This window comes from Dufourea novaeangliae, unplaced genomic scaffold (assembly GCF_001272555.1).
Source record: "Dufourea novaeangliae isolate 0120121106 unplaced genomic scaffold, ASM127255v1 scaffold141, whole genome shotgun sequence".
In the NCBI taxonomy this organism is placed as follows: domain Eukaryota; kingdom Metazoa; phylum Arthropoda; class Insecta; order Hymenoptera; family Halictidae; genus Dufourea; species Dufourea novaeangliae.
Window position 1 is genome coordinate 1,184,405 of NW_015374017.1, and position 21,222 is coordinate 1,205,626.

The window sequence follows — 21,222 nt, forward strand, 5'->3', positions numbered from 1 at the left end:
TGTATAATTATGCCATATTTTTAAGTTTTTTTACTACTGTCCGTTCTCTTTTCGATGATTTCGCCGGGATCGAAGTCCCTTCGCGAGCGATCGTGCTACCAGGGCGAAAAAAATCGTGGCCCATAACGGTCCCCGATGTTGCAACTCATGCCCACAAAGGCGTTCGCGCGAACTGTTACACTCTTCCACTTTCTATGCTCGAGGAAACCGCGTCAACGCTGCAAAAATCACGATCTTTCACCGTAGATCGTGTCGCGGTTCGTTGTTTCTAGCGTTTTCTGGATACGTTCTTCGTTGGAACCGAAAAATGGTGAAAAGAACAATTCGATTAATGGAGCATGATGCAGGAAAAAATTGAGAAGTTTGTCGAACAAACCGAAGGCATTGAAACTTAAGTTTGCATACTTTGATCTTAATTTTTAGTTTTTACTTGATCGTTAACATGTCTTCTTTTCCATACTAATTATTTATGAAAATATTATTTTTTGTAACTAAATTACAAGTGAAAAGAAATGTTGATGATGTTTCCTTTTCAATAATTTTATCGTTGACCTTGCAATTTTTTGGTAGCAATCGAAAGTTGAAGCTTTTAAGAATGTTCCGTTAAATTTTCAACGAAATATATAGTTATTAAAAATTTGCTGGAGCCTCTTTAAGCGTTTCGATTGGACAGATTCAATCCTGTCCGGCCAAATGATTCGCATAATTTCGTTGCGGTACCGTTACCGAGGTACCAAAAAAATCGACGAGAAAAGGCGCGAATCGAGACTAAGAACACAACACAATACACATCAATCAACCGACAGATTCGTTTTATGGGGTTCGAGCGAAATGATTCTGCGTTTTTACGGGATACCGTTAGGTGTTGTAGTTGATGGTCTCGACGCACAGTGGGTCAAATGACGTTTTTAACTGGAAAAAAATCATAATTCGTAAATTAATGAAGATAGGAAAAAATTATTTCTACAAAAGTTTTTTGGTACAGAGGGGCACGTTGCATAGTGTACACAGTTTTTCCGTAAGTGCAACGGTGTGAAAAATTTTAATGTCACCTTAATGTTTTAATATGAAGTAACATACTTATTTATTAATTATTTCAATTACGAAATGATTTCCTAAAACAAAAAATTGTCTCACGATTGTAGCTGCGAACTGATGCAGCTAAATTTTGTCTCAATATCAACAGTAATGTTTACTGAACGTAACACTGAAAAAATTTTGACAAATCTAGATACACCAAAAAAGTTACAACATTTTCAATCTAGTCTGATATACAAAAATCGAATATCTTTTTATTAATGTAATAGTGAATTACGACTTTAACAGAAAATAGATAAATACCTGTACTACAAGAATCCGTTGCTATTTGATATAATATTTGCTTAGACTGATCGTTACATTGTCTCAAGAGGTAGTGAATTAAATACTGTTTATAAAACAAACGCAATCGTATGTAACGTCATTGTGGTCCGTAGCCTGTTCAGTGTTTTTCAAGCGAGTACAAGCTCACAAATAGTCCTAATTTTACCTTATGTCAAGTCATGAAAATTTTTTGATTAATTCCACCAATTTTATGGTAATGGCTCACTGTGCCACGCGATGGACGCGTATGTGCGTTCGATGAATAGCGTCCGCGCGTGGACTATGACCGGTTCAATGTCACCCATCGAACAAAATTCATTTAATCAAGAATTAAACGAATTAGAGAATTTTTATTATGTCTATTTTTAGGAAAAGATCAATGTAGAGAGTTAAGTATGGGTTGTGTAAATAGTTTGTATTTTTACGTACGGGGCAAAAGAAAGAACAGAGTCCACAGCGATCGGTATATGACTAGACAATTCTATCTACCAATTTAGAAAAACCGGGAACCATTCATTAGCTTCGAAGCAGTGATTGGCAAATTCATTATTTAGTTCATCGAAAATTTGAATTTTTTCAGATATTTCTCACTTTTTCATTTTTTGTTTCCAAATGAAAGATTTTTAAGTCTTTTTTTAATATTAATGTTCAAGTTAAATGTGTACTAACTACGAATTTATAATACATAATAAGCTTTATGAACTTTGACTATGATTTTTTTACTATCAAACAAAAAATGATCCGATTCGCCTCGGTCCATAGTCCACCAAATACCAATTTTGTAGGCTGAAGAGATGGTGGACAGATGGAATTTGTGTATAAAGATGGAAGAAGAGAATTGTTGGTCGATCGGCATTTGTTTTATAACAATTGTTACTATTCCGTCCCATCTTACGTTTGTCCCGAGTCTCCCCTACTCCCAACGTATTCCATTATTTCATTTTAATAAACTAATGAAATACAGTCCCCATACAACCCGAGGCCAGGAGATCGAATGGCATTAATTCGCATGCATATTTAGCGTTGCAATAAGAACCGATGACGTAATAACCACGACGATTATAAGATATTCATGGGTATCGGGATCGAATCGCGTAAACTGGACAATGTCGAAACCCGTGGCGAGCGCAAACATTCGGAGGAAAGGAGAATCGCGTGACGTAAATCCCTGTAAAAAAGGCAACAAACGACCGTAGCAATGAAAACATTAAGAATACAGAGACGGGAACTTGTCCGGGCGGATCTTCTGCGACCGTCATCGACTTCGCGATTATTTCGATAAAAATGCATATACCATTCGTCTTCAACGCGTGTTATAGCTAAGAGGACAAATATTTACGTGCGTCCCACGTGCACGCTTATTAATTCGAAGCATTAGACCAGCTCTGTTAATTATATTTTCACCGTGGAAACATTAATACGCGGGACACAGTGCCCCGAGGGAAAATGAATTGTAGATAGACTAATGAAATGTAAGCTTTTTTTCTTTTTCGTATACAAGATTGATTCATTAAACTTGAGACTACTCGTCCACTATTCATTGTATGAAAAAGTGTGTACGCATGAATTTTTGTTTCTGGGTTATTGTTACGAAGGTCACCTTGTTTTTTTTTCTTTTTTAATGAAACACCCTCTATTTCTTTACGGAAATTAAAAGAGCGTTTAAAATTGAATAAACGAGCATTAAGGTATAACAGGTCTAAAGTGAGTATTTATCGAGATACATTTACAATGAAAGTTTTATTGTAAATTCTTCCGATTTGTTTACCCTAAAATCTAAAAATATCCCGTCAGATTCAATACACGTGTACAGTTTGTTTTATACTTAAAATAAACGATTTTACAATATTAATATTAATAGAATTGGTGAAAAGAAAAACACACAAATATTATTTTGCCACGCGTTTACGTTAATGACAAAAAAAAACTTAATGTTGGTATTTCAGGTTTAAAACATTCCAAATATTACCTGGAGATTGCAGGTAATCGACGTGTTGTAATATACAGACACGAAATTCTTCGATAACTTCGCCAAAGCTCGCGTTAATGATTCGCAGATGTCGCAAGCGCGGAAAATGTCGTTTTCTCAGGGCGGTTTTTCCCCCGAGGAAAACCAACGATCCTTCCGCCGGGATCGATACACGGAGAATCTCTACCGAATTCCGGCTGAACTTTGGTATTATGAAACGGTTTCTTTTATGGTCCCTTGGGTTTCCTACGCCGCCCAATCGGAGTCACTTTACGGGAGAACCCGCAGCCTGTTGATTCTCGCGACGCCTGCGAAATATTTTCATGCAACGTATGTCCTTAGAGAATCACCTACGTTAATCATTTTATTTTCCTGGATGAAACATGAATTAATATCATTTTAAAATTGTTCCACAACTAAAAAGAAATCGACTTTGACCGATCAAGCAACCCCGACCGTTCGCCATTTTTCTTTTCCTACTTCGTATAATACGAACAAAAATGACCACCATTTTTTAACGCTTATGAAAACTGAACAATGTTACATTGATGTCTTTCAATGACTCTTTGCGAAAAAAAGTAATCGACTTTGACGAAACGAACTGCCCCATCCGTCCGCCATTTTTCTTTTTCTAATTCGTATCACCCGAACAAAAATGGCTACTGTGCTCTACCGTATATGCATCCTCACGAGCAAACTCTGCTACTTTTCACCGTTAACACTAAACCTACCATGCGCGGTCAAATGACCGTTTTTGAAATTTCGTTTAGAATTTCTCGTATACAACGTTACTGTATCACCATGTAGCTTATTGACTTTTCCTATAATATACATACAACCCATTTTTCAATATTCACAACTTTCTTTATTGTTTGCTTTCCGAAAAAAATTTGCTAAAATCTCTTTCTATATTAAGATACATATGTTTTTTTGAAGCGGTCATTTGACCGCTCATGGTAGGATTAGGTATACATGAAATGTCGGTAGGTTTAGTGTTAATGTATATATGTATCGTACATGGCAGTGACGTGTTACCCAAAGGAATCTTTCTTCTCAAGTATTGAATCGGAATCTAACATCCCTAGTGAGAATTTAACCTAAACGATGTGACGTTCGATCGAATCCTCGAGATTGAATCGAACGTCTGTCTTTTTTTTTTAAGGGGGGGTCCTGATCTTTGCCCGTGCAAATAGTCCCAAAAGGCGCGTGTGCATCGTTGGAATGACGTAAGCGGGAACGGAATCGCGTCACCGGCCAAAAGCGAGAATCGTCGGTTGCGAAAGGCACTACGCGGAGTGAGCTGGATTTTTGGCGATCGGTCAAAGCCGCGGCGGACATTTTTCGTTGATATCGGGAGGATCCTAAATACGGGACGGTTAGGCGGTCGTCTATTTTTAGACGATACACTCTCGTGTCCAGGTCAACGGGCGCGAGTTTTCGAAAATAAAATGGAGTATAACTTGCATCACGATTTTACTTCTTAAATGTTATTTCACGGTAATCCATCCGATGGTGGCAACGAGACTGAATTGTACACCCACGAGCAAACGCGGCTTCGACTAGTGGAAAAAGGGTAAGGGCCTCCTATCTCGGGAGTTATTGAAATGTATGTCAAATTAACATTCACTTGAATATTTATTTCAGTACTTGAAATAAATTTACAAAGTGGTAGGAGGCCTTTCTCTTACGCCACTTTTTCCCCTAGCTGAAGCCGAGTTTGCTCTTGAGGGTGCATAGTGGAGAACATATTTTTGCGAATATCTCGAAAACTGAAAGAGACCAACCATTACATGTATATGAAAAAGTTGTCCAGAATAATGGCCTTGACAACATATTTCGAGGTCATTGAAATCGGAGGTGGCTCTCTCATTCTGTATAATTACCGAGACCGGAAGTCCGACCGCTTAAATAGGGGAACGATGATGAATTCACTCTGGTGTCTCCGACCAGACCTCGAGGAGGATATACATAAATATTTCGAAGCGATTTTGGTTGCGACAGACCAGATCCGACGAATATACACACGATCGCATTTGCATAGAACGAGGAGACGAAGACCGCGGGAACGACTGTGATAAGTTCAAGGTCACGGGGCTATCCAGAAAATAGACGGATGTAATAAAAAAAAAAATCGTGGAACCCACACATACACACTATACACGTCGACGTCCATTAACATTCCTTCCTTTCCCCGAGGTAGACCGTTCTTGACGTTTCACGGTCGTCGAATTCGAAGCAGATCGGCGGTGGTCGTTGATTCTTGCCGTCTACCCGTGTTCTTTGAACCTCCCTGACCTTTTCCCCAGCGATGACTACGCGTGGATGAGAGATTCTTGGAGTCCAATGTGTCTCTAGGCAGAGAACGACTCCAAGTAAGTTGAAGTCCTTAAAGGTTTCTTCCATTTTTTTCTTGTATAAATAACCGCCGTCTGACATTAACACTTTGATAATTAATGACTACCCAATTTATCGTGTTGGAGATCGTTTCGTTAATTGGTTCCAGAAAAAGGTCCATTCGAGGGTTTTTTTTTCTTTCAGGTTTTAATCTGATTAGTCGGACGGTTGTTAGATTCGACAAGGGTAACTTCAATTCTATATTTCTTGATAACTCCGGGAAACAGTAGGTATAGAAAATTAATAAAATTATGAATTTATCCTGATAATTAAGGCAGTACAACTTGAATAAATTCTAATGGTTGCGAAGAATCTCAGAAAATACACTGTTGTGACATTTAATAATTTTGATAAGAATTTACGGATCAGTCATTTTGACTGCTTTGGTAGTTCTAGTGTTAAGTATACAAAATTATAAAACACAGACAAGAAATCGATCTATGTTACCGAGAGTGAGTTGCATGTCCACACAGTCAGTACAACGAACTCGACTCCAAGGCGAGTAGCCCGGAGGCTGGTTTTCACACGGGCTGGACTTTCGATTCTCGTCAAATCGGTGCGCGGGTATTGCACGTGACTCGATAGGGCTCATCGATAGTCAACGACCACTTTTAGGGATATACCGATCCAGGTAAGTACAAGTAAACGATCGATACTTTCGTTTCGATACCGAGTATTTTTCAACAGATTTGAGCAAAATGTAATGAATGCGAGCAATCATTCATCATGTGACTACCGAACAATATTAATCGAACAACTAGCATTAATTTTAAATATTATATATTTTGTAATATCAACTAATAAAGTTCAGTTCTATAGGTAGTTTACGTGTTGTTTTTCAAAAAAAGGATATCATTTTCACGCGGATCACCCACGTGCCAATGTTTAACATTTAATCAATCGGAATTACTTCAGTCAAATCCGAACAAATATTTATGATTCAATCCAATACCTGTTTGTGACTTTTTTAGCGACAAAAAAGCCTAATGACACTTAATATATTCTGTGCTTGTCATGGTAATCAAATTAAAAAAAAAAAGACAGTGCAGAAAAACCGTGGAATAAACAAGCGTGGTTTGACTGAAGACGTCGGTAAAATTTCCATTCTTTACCAGCCACGGCAAAAACACTGAAAACATGAGCGTTTTACGTCGTTATATGGAGATCGGTTTGTGGCGAACGATTAGAGTCTTCGACTGTAACAGCGAAAGGGTTCAAGATGGCATCCCCCATTTCCCCTTTGCGAAACCCCCACAGAAAGATTACATAACCGAGCTATTCAGCGGAGCAGTTTGCGTGAAACATAAAATTGTTATTGCCGGTCAAGGGAAACGAAACAAACAAAAAAAATTTTCCTTCAGACTCCCATGTGTATTCTTCCATTAGGCTGACACACTTTTCCTTATAAATTTCTGGACAATTAACTACCCGCGACCAGTCTGTGCTCGGCGGAATGTTCACCGTCGAAAGGAAAGCTGATTTTCTGAAGTGAACAATTTTACACTTTCGAATCTCCCAAATTTTGCAATAGATTTCGATTGAATAACTTCCGTGTTTGCGATGTTTGTTAAAACGTGCAAAATTTTGCAATGAATTTAAAATTTATAAATTAATATTATTATTTAATTTATAAATTTGTAAATTTCCAAAAGTTTCTCAGGTTTATCGACCGATCGGAACAGATATGGCGTTTATCATCGGTAGTTCTAGTGTTAAAACGAAACAACTTTTTTAAAATTGGTCGAAATGACTTGAGTTCATTTGCGAAATTAGAGACATTACTTTACTCAATGATGTGTAAACAAAAATTGAAAAAGTTGCAATTGGTCTGAATCACGAAGAAAACAGTAAAGGTCGTTTTTTACAACTTTTTAATCTGTGGCTATAATGAAACTTTAATAAATACATAACAAAGATTTATGTTAGTTATATACATGTTGAAAAGTTCATCAAAATCGGTACATTCGCAAACCGATCCTCCAACATTCTTGTGTCTACCAAGAAAACTGCCCCAACATCGTATCGCAGATTTTGATGAAACTTTCAGGAGTGATTTGCAATCAGGAAGTAGCCTACTACATGCCCCAAAAGTTTCATTAAAATCAGCGACCCGAAGGATCTGTCTTCATAACGCAATCTTTGACGTACAAAGTCTCCTATCCAATTCTCGCCTCTTTTCAACGACTTTCATGCACGTAAAACGGGGAAAAAACATAAATTTCTTACGATTATTCAATATCGTTAACTCTAAATTTCGTAACATCCGAATTTTTCAATACCTTCAAGCTACTCCGATATTTCAATTTTACACGATACGAACCTAACAGAAATCACAGGAAAATCAAATTTCTCCAAGAAACGAAAGCTTCTACGAGCATCCACGTGGTCTTCAGTTCGATTCAACGCGTGGAATCACCAACGTTCACGTCGTGTCACCCAACAGAAGACATTGAATTTCGAAAGCACTTCGATACTGACCGATAAGGTCATTCCATACAACATTACAAGTCCTCATTGGCGTAGCCAGGTTATCAATCAGGCGGGGGCAAAAATTACAAAGTGAAAAAGGCAGTACGTAGCCAGACATAAATTTTAAAGTTATAAATCGTTGAAAATGTATGCGTTTTGTTAATAGAGGCTGTCGGTCGCGTTTCAAATTATACTGCAATATTAAATATTACGTAAAAATTGTATAACTCTGGGAACGAAGTGGGGGTGGCAAAATATAATTTTTTTCTTGTAGAGTCGGTCAAAAGTTACTTTTTTTTGTGCCCCCTTGGTTACGACCATGCCATTCATCCCCCCCCCCCATTCCTCGAAGGTACAGATACTCAATCGAGAATCTTTTTATCCGTGAAACCAGCTGTTCAAATTTATCAAAGATGGCGGGGGCCAGGGGCAGTGGATCGGTGGAGGGGGGAAGGGGGGTCGAAAGCGACAGCAATCGGCGAACCAAAGACGAATTCACGAGTAGTCCTCGCAGTTTTCCACACGGCAGACGACCCAATTCTACGGGGGAGGGGAGGGAGGGTTACGTAACGCGACAACATTGAGTCATTCATGCACAGCTGATCGCAATACAGGAACGCGCGCCAGCGAGCAGCTGCAGCCACGATTAAACGCACCGGTACACTCCACTCGATCCGCGAGAATTCAAGGATTCGGTTAAAAATAATCGAGGAGCAACGACCTGGTCCTCGATGCCTCACAGTGATAATTTTTTTTCTCGAAAAGCTTCGGCAAAATACATAACATCATTATTACAAACATTATCCTTTAGTTTCGTACTTATATATGGAATAAAATATTCAGTTTAAATAAAACCATTCATTTTTTAAGGATCTTCGTTTCATTTTATGAAAATAGAAATTACAACATATTTTGTATTTTCATAAAATAGAATGTATAATATACCCGCCTTTACGCATGGAATAAGCGAAATAGCAGTTTCTTGTGTCAAACAAGATTTATAATTCTTACTTTGTTTATTAGTATAGTCAACAACATGTTTGAACTACATCACATGCTAAACGTAGAAATGCTGAATTTGCATGAAAATCGAAAAAGAATAAAAATTGGTGAATTTTGCATTTTTACCAAGATATTCAAATTCAGCTACCTCAGAAACACGAGAATACCGATTTTTATGAGAATTCAATGAAAATATGAATTTTGGTCATTTTTTCGAGAAAAAGAAAGGCCAACGACGATTCGTGAATTATCGCCAGTGAATTTTTGTACCGGTTTTCTTTTGTTTGATAGCATTCAGGTAATAACTGAATCGTTGTAACAGGAATAAATAAATCGTTGGAACAGGAATAACTGAAATTGTTTGAACAGGAATAATCTGAAATCGTTGGAATTGATAGCGAATGATGGATCGTTCGCTACATCGCGGAATTTTGGTACCGCTACGAAGAATCGCGATAAAACGATGGAACTCGAGGAGGAATTACGAGGAAAACCGGTATAGGGTATAGAGACCTCCAGCTTGCGAATTTAGTATCTCTAAATGAACGCTAACGTGATTAACGTCTGTACGAATGCTTCGATCAAGGTCAACAAGTCGTCAATGCTACGTCCTATACATTCTCTGAAAATATGTATTTACGATTGGCCCTGGCAGATAAGTGATCGTGAATGACAACACCGGTTAACCCTCGGAGGACGCGCGTTTTGGAAGAGCGCATATATACTGGCCGAAATTTTGAATAAAGTCACCAGGTTCTTTTGATGAATTCCTGTAATTAATTCCATACAAAAAAAAAAATTTGTATGCGGTAGCATTTAGGGATTAATTAAAGGAAGTGGTTTCAAAAAACGAATATAACATTCATTAACAAAAAAATATATATATATATGTATAATTCAACGGAAAACAAATTGCGAAATTTCTATCAAGTCATTCGCTTTTTACGTAAGCAAAGTTCAAATTAACATTTGTTTCTCACTATTTCTATATTAATACTTAGGGTGACCGCCACTTTTTTGAAAATACAAAAACAGTTACGATGGAGCAATAAAATTGATGGTATTCCGAAAATACACTACTCGAAATTTCTATAAAGTCATCTTGATTTCCATAGATATTTTCAACATACTACCAATATATTGTTTATCATACGACGTAAATTGCTAAAAAAGACAAGTTACACTAGTGGTCCGAATTCGACAACATTCCCCTATTAGCTATCGAAACTACTAAACATAATACAATATAGTCGTAATAACATCGTAGTCCTGAATATGTAAAAAAAAAAAAACAATATTGTCTGAATGGGTTAAAACCGAATCCCATGGAAACCCAAAGTCAGGATGGACTGATAGTCCAAGACGATGTCCCCCTTTGCTTCCCCTATAAATCCGACATTTGCTTCGCACGCTAATACGGATCCTCAAACACCAGCTTTATCTCGAAATCAGTTGTCGTTGAATCAAATTAATCAGAGACGAAGATCGATACAACTAGATAGGATTCTGAAGGTTGTGCAAAGTTTGCTACCATCTCGATAAGATCACGGAACACCTAACTTATTCGCGAACGATCAGAAAAAACAAGATATACTACCATGTTCAAAAAGTTTCAGGAATTTTTCATTTAAATGTCGCCCGTATATGATATTGTGAAACTTTTCTTTTTTTTTTTTGTTGGCACAACTGTTTAGATTCCCTCCAATATTTGGCTTGACAGCTTATCATTTGTTGTAATTGTATTACAAATAATTTCATAACTAACATAAATTCTCGATATGTATTTATTAAATTTTCATTATAGCCTCAGATTAAAAGCTTGTAAAAAATGACCTTTACTATTTTCTTCGCGATTCCAATCAATTGCAACTTCTTCAATTTTTTTTTACACATTTAATAACCTAATGTCCCTAACTTCACAAAAGAACTCAAGTCATTAGGACCAATCTTAAAAAAGGTGTTCCGTTTTAAAGGGTGTACGAATATTTTTGACACCCACTGTAGGCCAATCGGGACTACTTCGAAGGCGACAATGAGATTTACCATGAATAACATTGTATTTTTTATTATATAAATAAATTCCTGACACTTTTTGAACATGGTAGTATCTATATAAATAACCAAATCATCGACTGTTCCGCTAATTTTGGCACAGCTCTAGCAGAATCGCTTCGGACTAATTAGAATAATTAATCGTCGCGAGTTTTTCGATCCATCAATAAACGGATCAGTGTATATGTACACACAAATCGTTTGCCCTTGGCCCACTTAGGCCCGGCGATTTCGGGCCAGCAGGCGAACGATCGCCTCTGTCGGGACAAAATCGAGCGTGATCGCTCGATATACACGGTCGGTTGCACAACACTGGAAACGTGCGCCCACGATCCTTCGTCTCTCCACCCCCTCTCCAAAGGGGCTCTAATGGAACGAGCTCGTACCGTTTCTGAATCGCGATTAAACGTGATTCGGTATGCTCGACATTGTGTCCCGTTCTTCTTCTTTTTTTTTTTCTTTTTTTACTTCGTTCGACAGACTGACGTTTTACGCCTGGAGGCCCACCTGACCTACATTGTTTCTTTTTCTTATCTTTTTTCGCAACTCGAGCCGCCGCGGGCCGTTTCGAGAAATGGTCCGAGAGACCTGATTTTCACCAGCGAGAAATGGGATTATCGTGAAATGAACGAGATTTGGGGAAGGTAGATGCAGAAATAGAGAAGAACGACGGAGGTATCGAGCGAGCAGAAGTGACCTGGAAAGTGTGCTTTCTACAGGGTGTCTCACCCGATTTTGATATCTTTACTTTTATTTAAATAATGAGCATTTGTATTTTTTATATAAATTACGCCTTAAAGGGATCGTTTTAGACACCTTTCCCCTATATCTTTTCTTCAGTCATCGTGCCCGTAACCGATTACGTCCAGAGTGCTCGAGTGGAGAGGGAAAGCGGGAGGAGAGGAGCTTCTGATCGAGCTGGGCTACCGAGAGGTGAAAGTTTCGAGGTGAATTGCACGCGGTCGAAATTATTGTTCGCACGCCGCGAAATAGTCATCGCGACCAGGCAGACTCATCCTAGAGCGCAATATCATCGACGAAAAGGCGACTGGAAAAGTTAAATTTAAGTTTAGAGAATTATGCGACTATTTTGCGAAAAAATCAATTTTCTCTTGAAATTTATGTCATTTATTGACATCAATTGACAAGCGATATTTTCGAAGGCTCAGAAACTCCTGCATATTAACAAATTAGAACGTTTCCAGTACACATTCCTCTACATAATCGTACTATGTCCCATTTCGCAAATTATTACTATGTCCCATTTCGCAAATTAAATTTTCTTCAATTTTTGATAACACATTTTCTAATTCTTTTTAACGTAACTAGATATAGTAAATATACTGCAACTGAACCGACCGGATCGAGCTTCTCTTGCGTCTGAAACTTCGACGCGAATCGTCGCGGACTGACATACGCCACAATGCTTAGTCATTAATAGTTAATTAGCTCGTTATTGGCCGTCAACAATTTAGAATTCTTACCGGTGGCAATGAATCTTGATAAACAATCTGCGTCGCCAAGGCACTATATCGAGACGTAACGCGTTCGATGTAATTTCCGGGGATATTTTATACAGGGTGTGAGAAAACTCCGTGGTTGTCACAGATAAAAAAAGATTACTATTTCAAAGACAAATTCAAAATGTGGTATAAAAATTTTCGCTACGGAGCTTCGTTTTCGAGAGAATCCAGGTTTTCGAGAAGGCAATATGCATGGACTTCGTGACTGCGATAAATAAAAACGATAAGTAAATGACAAGATTGATCGAATAGTGGTCGACAGATTTTACAGAGACGATATCCTTGGAAATAAGGATCTACGGTATGAAAAAAAAAAAAATATATATATATATATATATTATTCTATATTTCCGATTGGTCTCTATACACGTGGAATCGTATCTTTTTTGGTTGCGACACAAATTCCGCCGCACCCTGCATATGCACCAGCTCCGTAGCGAAGGTACAAGAATGTCTTCCGTATTCCGGTGCTTGTACAGCCAGTTCAGGCCAATGCCTACATTGTTGTTACATAATGAATTCCACTGATTTCTCATTTACAATTAAACCGAGACAATACGATTGATTTTCTTTTTTGTTTCGGAAATTCACGTCAACATACAGAAAAACAGTTCGCGTCACTGTGCGTGAATAAACTTTTTATTGAATATTAATTACAATGTGATGTTCTATTTTTTGCCTCATACATGTACGTATATTTCTAATATCTAGTTCAATCTGATAATTTTGTGTACCTTGTTCGGTGAAGAATAAAAGAAAAACACATTAAGTAATGTATGGGAATAAGAAACGTGTCAATCGAGCAAACTGTCACCACGTAAACATTAATAGAGTCGTTAGTCGAACGAATTCCAGAAAGATGATATTCAGAAATAAGGAATACATCTTTTTTTTTTATCGGCTGAGACGCGACTTTAAGGGGCGAAACCACCCCTCAAAGTTTCGATCCGAAACTTTTTTGTTATAAAGAAATTATATTTTGGACAATTTGTTAGCACCATATTATTCTACATAAAAAACCGCAAACCTCGTCCATTAGAAGTTTTCATGGATCTCCTCTGGTTTTCGAGATAGTACTATCGGGTCGTAACTTCGAGGGGTGGTTTCACCCCTTAAAGTCGCGTCACAGCCGATAAAAAAAAATACGTATCCCTTATTTTTGACTGCTTAACAGACATACGAAGTTTCATCAAAATCGGAGGACACTTCCGTGCCTTCCCTTGTAAGCCTAGAACACTACTAACACTCATCGAAGATTTACTGTACGTCGAATTCATTCTCAAATATTTTCTATACAAGATGCAAAGAACTAATGTAGAGTGAATCTACACTCCTGAATCGGTGGACATTTACAAAAAGGAAGCTTGCCGCAAACTTATTTATAACATTGAAAATTAATGTTAAATACTTTGTTTCACACCGAAACGTTCTATTCGTCCAAAAGTTCAAAAGGAGCCATACTATTTCTATTTCTTTGCTGTATGACCAATTCATGAAACGTCGTTTAACTGTTTCCCATTGGTTCTGAACACATCGCGCTGGAAAACGTTCTGGTCTTCGAACGCTCTCGTTCGATACCACGCGTCATACGTAACGCTTTCCCGTGTGTTTCTCACAAAACCCATTGCGTCTCTAATGATCCGGTATTATCCTTTCAGCGCGCAATCGGCGTAACAAGAAAACTCTTACGCACGGTTACGTGTGAACACGAAACAGATACGTGAACACCGTGTCATCGCTTTCACAAATGTGCTCGTATCGCCTGCGCATCCCTTTTTACTCGACGGAAACAAGCACGAAGCAGACGTCCCCTTTTCTCAATCTACAACATGTACCATTGTAATCCCTGTTCTCTGACGAACATTCATCGAGGGTTTACTGTATTCACAAAGTATTTGAAAAATTCGAATTCTGTCGTTCATGGTATCGAAACCTACTTGAATCGTAGGTAAGAAAAAAGGTTGTATCGAAGTTTAAGAGGTATTAAAAAGTAAATGACTGAGTATGAAAAGTTTCGATGCCTCTCGATACTTCCCACTAATTCTTAGGTATCGAATTCTTCGAGTACCAGCAATAAGTATCGTACCAGTCCCATCACTAATTCGAACACGTTTCAAACGCGCAGAAACGGAAATTGCGTTCAGTCAAACGCTCGCTATTTCAGACGATTTGAAGAATTCTGCTGTTCCTTTTTATTTTACCACTTCGAATAAGAGACTGCTTCCGATACCATTCCCACGCGACCGTCCGGGCCGATTAAAAACCCGTGGACTCTCCTCCCACCGGCGGGTGAACTAGATTTCACAATTTCCACAGGAAACCCATGGCTCACGGATTCCGAGCTACTTTCGTCGGCCTGCTTAAATGTCGAAACGTTCTCTATTGTCACGCGAATTGGTCAATAACGTTCTAGTGTGTATAGACTACTCTTCCGAAATTCGCGACGCACGTCGGTGGACTACCGGCGACTTCACATGATGAATCTCGAAACGATTTTCGACTTCGGAACAGATGAAAAACACTTTCATATGGTACAAAAAAATATACAGCATTCCATTTGAAAAATAATAGAGGTCGCCTTCGTTTCTGAAAAAAATCGTGCAAGCACAAAAAATTACGCACAAAAAATTACGCACGTCATTACGTGGCTTGCAAAAAGACAGTACCACTTTTTCCCCTTTCATTTTTGTTGAATATTCAATACTCGCAAGAAACGCATAGTGGCTAATAATAGCGCGAACACCCTGTATACCTTCTACATTTCTTTCGTGAATAGTCGAACTCTTACTTATCCTACTTTATCCTACCTTCAAATTCACATGCAACGATTCGTGATTCAGATCTTACTAGATTCGGTGTTTATCATTATTGTCCATACGTAATTACGCAATTTATTTAATTTTGTAACACGATGATGATGGTATTATGAACTATAGATATTCCGAGTGTTAAAACAATTAATAATGTAGAAAAAATAGTAGAGCTAAAGTCGCATCTATGAATGTCCGGTTTTTCCATGGTTTCGTTCCACTGTGGTGGGATTAAACCTCCTTATCGAAACTGGCAGATCCTGTTATTTACATACAAAAGATCGCGATCCACGCCGATTGCTCTTTCACGACCCCTGGCGTAATGATCTTCCGTGTTACGTAAAAATGATCGCGAAATACGTCACGGTTACATACGAAATGTACCTTTTTGACCGTGTTGAACGGAGCCGCACACATCGTCCACTTCCGTTGCCCATGTCGCGGTTAATCGATTCGCGGGGACGATACGCTCACGGCCCGAGTTATCTCTCCACGGGCGTCGAGTCGTAAGTAAGTAGGTACAAAGTGCCCGCGATTGTATAATCGAGGAAGGAAGTGTCCCCAGTAGCCTCGTGCGCGGTTTTCACGCTGTTCCCGATTCCGCCCGTGACCCAGGCTCGGATTAAGATTTTTTGTGACCCAGGGCTATCAAATTTTCGGGGGCCCCCTTGCTCGAAAATGGGGGGGGGGGGATTGTAGTACAGCATAACAAAATACAGTGGGTGATCGGTTAACGAACAGTTCGGACAACGAACACACCTGTTATTAACCCCTTGCCCTATAACATCGAGTCGGACTCGTGTTGACGATTTCAAAATCGATTCAACACAGAAGAATATTATTCGGTTTTCTTTGAGTCGAAGCTAAATGCATTGTATTTATTGCCGTAGCCCCCGAAAACTTCGCGCGTGTATAAATACGTTTTACATTTTAAATCGCGTATCGGACATTGGGTCAACAGCCGAAAATTTCGCGGCGATTTAAATTACACACGTAAATTACCATCGAATGAAATTCAAATGGAACTCGAGTAACGGACTACAATAAATCATTGATGAGTATTTGGAGACTCGCCGGCACTGATAAGGAGAGGCCGTATGATATCAAGGTGGGACATAATGTAATAATTAATGGTTCTCCTATTTTGCATTTTCTATCCAGATACGAAGGTCACCTCGAGTTTTTACATTGTCACGTGTAAACTTTGATTCTGCAATGGGAATGAGTGTTGAATGCTAAATACAAAACTATTGAGATATATGGGTTCCCTAATTACCCCATCATTTTAACGTTATCCCAGTTAATTTTCAATCGCGTTTAAAGAACTTTTACATCACTTGGGAGTATTTCAAACGATTTCATCAAGTTTTATGAAAATCGAAGGGGCTTATTCGACACTACATCCACAGTTAATCCGCCACCAAGGAGATAAAAACTTCAAAACACAGTATGTACATACATCCATTGTAATATCATTGGATTCGTCTTAAATGGCCTAATAACATGGCCGTAATAAAAATAGGTACTCCCATTTAAAGAAAATTACATTGTTATTAAAGTCTCTGTAACTAACAATTTAAAAAGAAAGACTCCAAAATTCTATTAACTTTGCTCTATAAAATCAAACAACTTTCATATGAAACGTTCCTTCGCATTTTCAATAGTCAGAGAAATAATATCGTGTATACACTTAAACCGGACATACTGTATGTAGTAAAGTAAACAGAGTCCCTTTTCTGTATATGTATACAATCATATATTCGATTCCGTCTGAACAGTAAAAACACTTGTTGCCAGACCTCGTGTCACACCGAAAGAACTAAAAAAACAACAGCTTGGAATCATTGCAAACACTTGGCGCCTACGCAATGTCAACTGCATCGACAGGTCTGTAAACAAGGTGGCCTACATCACGGGGCACGAAAAAAAGCAAGAGGTGCTGCCGCACAGCAGCAGCGTCCCACCGAGAAACGCAATCGAACACACGCCTATACTATCGTAGTACAACCGGGCAGGGAGTGATTCTACGTTAAAAAAAAAGAAAATCTTTTGGTATAACACTTTTTCAACTTTTTCAAAATTTATTCAACTTGTAAACGATTCAGTAGAATTTGCTTGTCGTGTATTAGTAGGAAAAAAGAATAAAAAATGAGTAATCAGTAGAAACACTTTGTATTGTTTTATCCACAGAATCATCTCAATGTTTGTAAACACTGTCCCGGACAAAAACAACGCAGTAGTGGAATATACGACAAGCAAATTGTACTAAATCATTTACAAATTGAACAAACTTTAAAGTCGATTTCCTCGAAAATGGAGCGCCGGATGAGAAAATGTTATACCAAATTATATTCTTCTTTTTTAACGTAGAATCACCCCCTGCCCGGTTGTACTACGAATTCTGGCCCACCCTGTATACGTAGTCTCTCCACCATGGTGGTCGGAACGCCGGTATACATATACATATATACACACAGTGTGATCAGCTGATCAAAGGAACGCTACTCACCCGTGGTGATGCGTGCGTCCAGTACGAGGCACACCGGTGCGTGGCCCCTTGTTTCACTTGTTGCGCCACTCGCGAACGTATATCCTGTCCTTACTTCTCCTGTTCCATCGGCGGCCCTTTTTTTCTTCCTCTTTTTTCGGCTTCTTGCTGGTCGATTCGGGTGCTTCCGAAGCGTACCGGGTCTGCCGGCCGCGGGTGTGGACACTATTCGTTGGATCCCGATTTATAAATATATACAGGGCGGGGCTCGCCGAAGATGCTCGAGTTCCCTCGATGATTTTACATGCCTGTTACGCCGGCGTTTTGTGTCTAACGCGCGCTACTTTCGTGACGTGTGATGCGGTCGCCACCATGCGACAACACCATCCTCATCATGCCTCGCAAGAATCTCTCGTGTTTATGTTTTACTCGATACGATATGCAGTCTTGTGTGTATGGTGCCACGTTTAATTGTTTCTTGACGTGTTCCGCGAACAGACCCGTATTCGTATCACACAACGGTTATTTTTGACACGAAAAAGTCGCACGAACAGCGCGGGATACACACGCGTTTATGCGTCCCCCCTCCCCCTGACGGTGTGTTCGGGAATAAAGAGAGACTGAGACCACGTGAGTCAGATTTTCAGTTCGGTCGATGACTAGTGGCGCTGCCGGTGCCAACGGTTCTTGGTATTGGCGCGCGACAATTTTGATAAGGAACGATACACACTACGCACTATTTTACCTGTTATACACTGTTATATACTGTAGACCAGTGTTTTTTTAACCTTCTTTATCTCATTGTACAGTTGTGTAAAGTATTGTTGAACGTCCAACAATGATATACCCGTATAATCAATTTAAAGGGGTTTTAATTTTTATATGTATACTTATTGTGCTTTGGACTTCTTTCGAGAATAAATTAATTAATCATATTTAAATATTTTCACGGTATATCTAAGGTTCTGTCACGGCAGACCAGTGTGATGCGACAAACCGGTTGAAAATCACTGGGGTAGGCTTTGGGGGAATTGGCGCGAATATTTGATTTGGGTCGTTGGGCTCTGTTTAAACGTTTTCATCGCGGAGGGGTATTTTCGGTTTTGGAATTGTGTCGCTGTATTGATATATAAACACTGTATTATCGTATAATTATTATGAATGGCACAACTTTTGCCTGAATCGAGCAATTGATGTTTATAATATAATATTCATTAAAATAAATTTCGTCAAGGCCCGCTAGTTTGATAAAGTTAGAGAAAAGGGATATGAGAAACGTTGAGTTAAACCTTAAGAGGGTTCTAATTCCGTGGATATTTTGTAAGAACTGCTCTGACAGTGGAAATGTTAATGATACGCGACTCTGCACGTGAAACTGGTGATTACATATGGCGTAGCATTTTCTTCGTTTGCGGCGGGAATGTAATAAACGCTGTTCGAATGGATACTTATGTCATTTACTTCGTGAAGGCATAATGATTTGATTAGTCGGTGGTAAAGACATATTCACAACCATTGTAATTACCTTAATTTATTATTAATAGACGTGGTGTGCAACGCAATCTGTAATGATTGTATCCTCTTGATACGCACCTGAACATTGCACGCAATCTATTTGTGTTAACCAGCCACGTGGTTTTTGCGGCATCGTCTATCTGTTAGGCGTACTAATAAGTAATTCAGTATTTTCTACCGAAGCAAGCAGTATATACCGGTTAAAAGTGAAATGACACTAATAGCATTTGCTTGGAAAAAGTACCACATGGTGTTGGTTGATGTTATGAAATACTATTAAAGTAGTCCAGGGTTATGTCTTCCTAGAATCATTAAGTGTTCATCAAAATATTCATAGATAAAAATAGAGAAGGTTACGAACCGATTTCCGTTTACGTTTTCTAAAAACACCATTGTTTTCGGATGATACAGTTCACGAAGGTTACACGTTTTAAATTGGAAAATTCGCCAGATAAGAATCGGTTTTTATCCCATAGCCTAGCTAGGCGGTTCTGAGCGCAGAAACTGCGGAAATAGAACATCGCCGGAAATATAAACGACCGTGAAATACTACTAACGCTTACAATTACCGCGGTTACGACTGATCTTTCGAATCGTTTTTAGACGTTCCCGTGCCGCAAATACGTAATGCACGTTTTACACGTAGTAATTTAATCCGCCACAAAGAGGATAGTACTCACGTGTCCCGTAGAATCTCAATGTTTCAGTTGTCACCGATACCGTATCTTCTGCCATCAAGTTTCGTTTCCGTCGACGAATTGTCACCGTCGAACTGCCATTTCAATTTGGTCGTTAACGTTGCTGCATCAACGATCGAGAATCAATAACGAGTGTCTTCGACATTCTACGAACGACAAATACAAGAGAATTTGTAAATTATGTCATGAAACACGTTTTGCATGCAAAACTATGGCACGCGGTTTTCCAACAAAATCGAAACGCTTGTTGTTTAATGACACGTTCCGGGTGATCGCTGCGACACGCACGGTGTTTGCCTAAATAGCCGGTCGAGACGCGTACATCGATAAGTCGATTTTTTACCGAGAGATGAACAGGTGCAAATTCATGAAAATACATTTCGCGCGGAAACAATTCGCGTGATTGACAAATAACACAAAATTTATCATCAACGAAGCAGATACGATCACAGACGAGATATAAGGTGACTTAACATGCAATTTAATTTTTTGTCCCATGCTTCGGCGCCGTCAGAAGCAGGACTCATTATATCGTCTTTGACACTGACACATTGTTTTTCGCTTTACCCGTTTCGCTGTTCGTATCGAGAGTCGTACATACGTAGGGGGGTTGGTCGGACGATCAAATAAAACGATATATGTACATATTTTTTCCCTGTGTTCATGGCTGAAGGCAACTCGCTCCTTTTAAATTCACTTTATTCTCGTGTAATTCTCCCCAATTATGTACAAAAATATAATGAGAATCGATAATCATTACAGAGTTCGTAACATTAGGTAGGTACATGACGATGTGTGCTCTTGACTCCTCGGCCTCTTGTGTGAACCTTGGGCTCGACACCTTTCACCCGTGGCTAAAAACAGTTTTCTGAAAGTGAAAGACGATCGATCATCGACTTGGCGTGTCCAATACACGCGTGTAGCCTCCTCTCCTTCCATT

The 21,222-nt window shown here is 38.9% G+C and overlaps 1 protein-coding gene across 2 annotated transcripts in view; it reads right to left on the minus strand.

The window, feature by feature from the left end:
- The window catches only part of LOC107188900 (elongation of very long chain fatty acids protein AAEL008004), a 71,260-nt gene extending 52,677 nt beyond the window's left edge, over nt 1-18,583 (minus strand). For both annotated transcript variants that reach the window (XM_015577294.1, XM_015577295.1), the window contains exon 1: nt 18,091-18,583. The gene's annotated coding sequence lies outside the window, so the exon portion shown is untranslated. The remainder of the gene's footprint in view (nt 1-18,090) is intronic.
- Nucleotides 18,584-21,222: the final 2,639 nt, after the last annotated feature.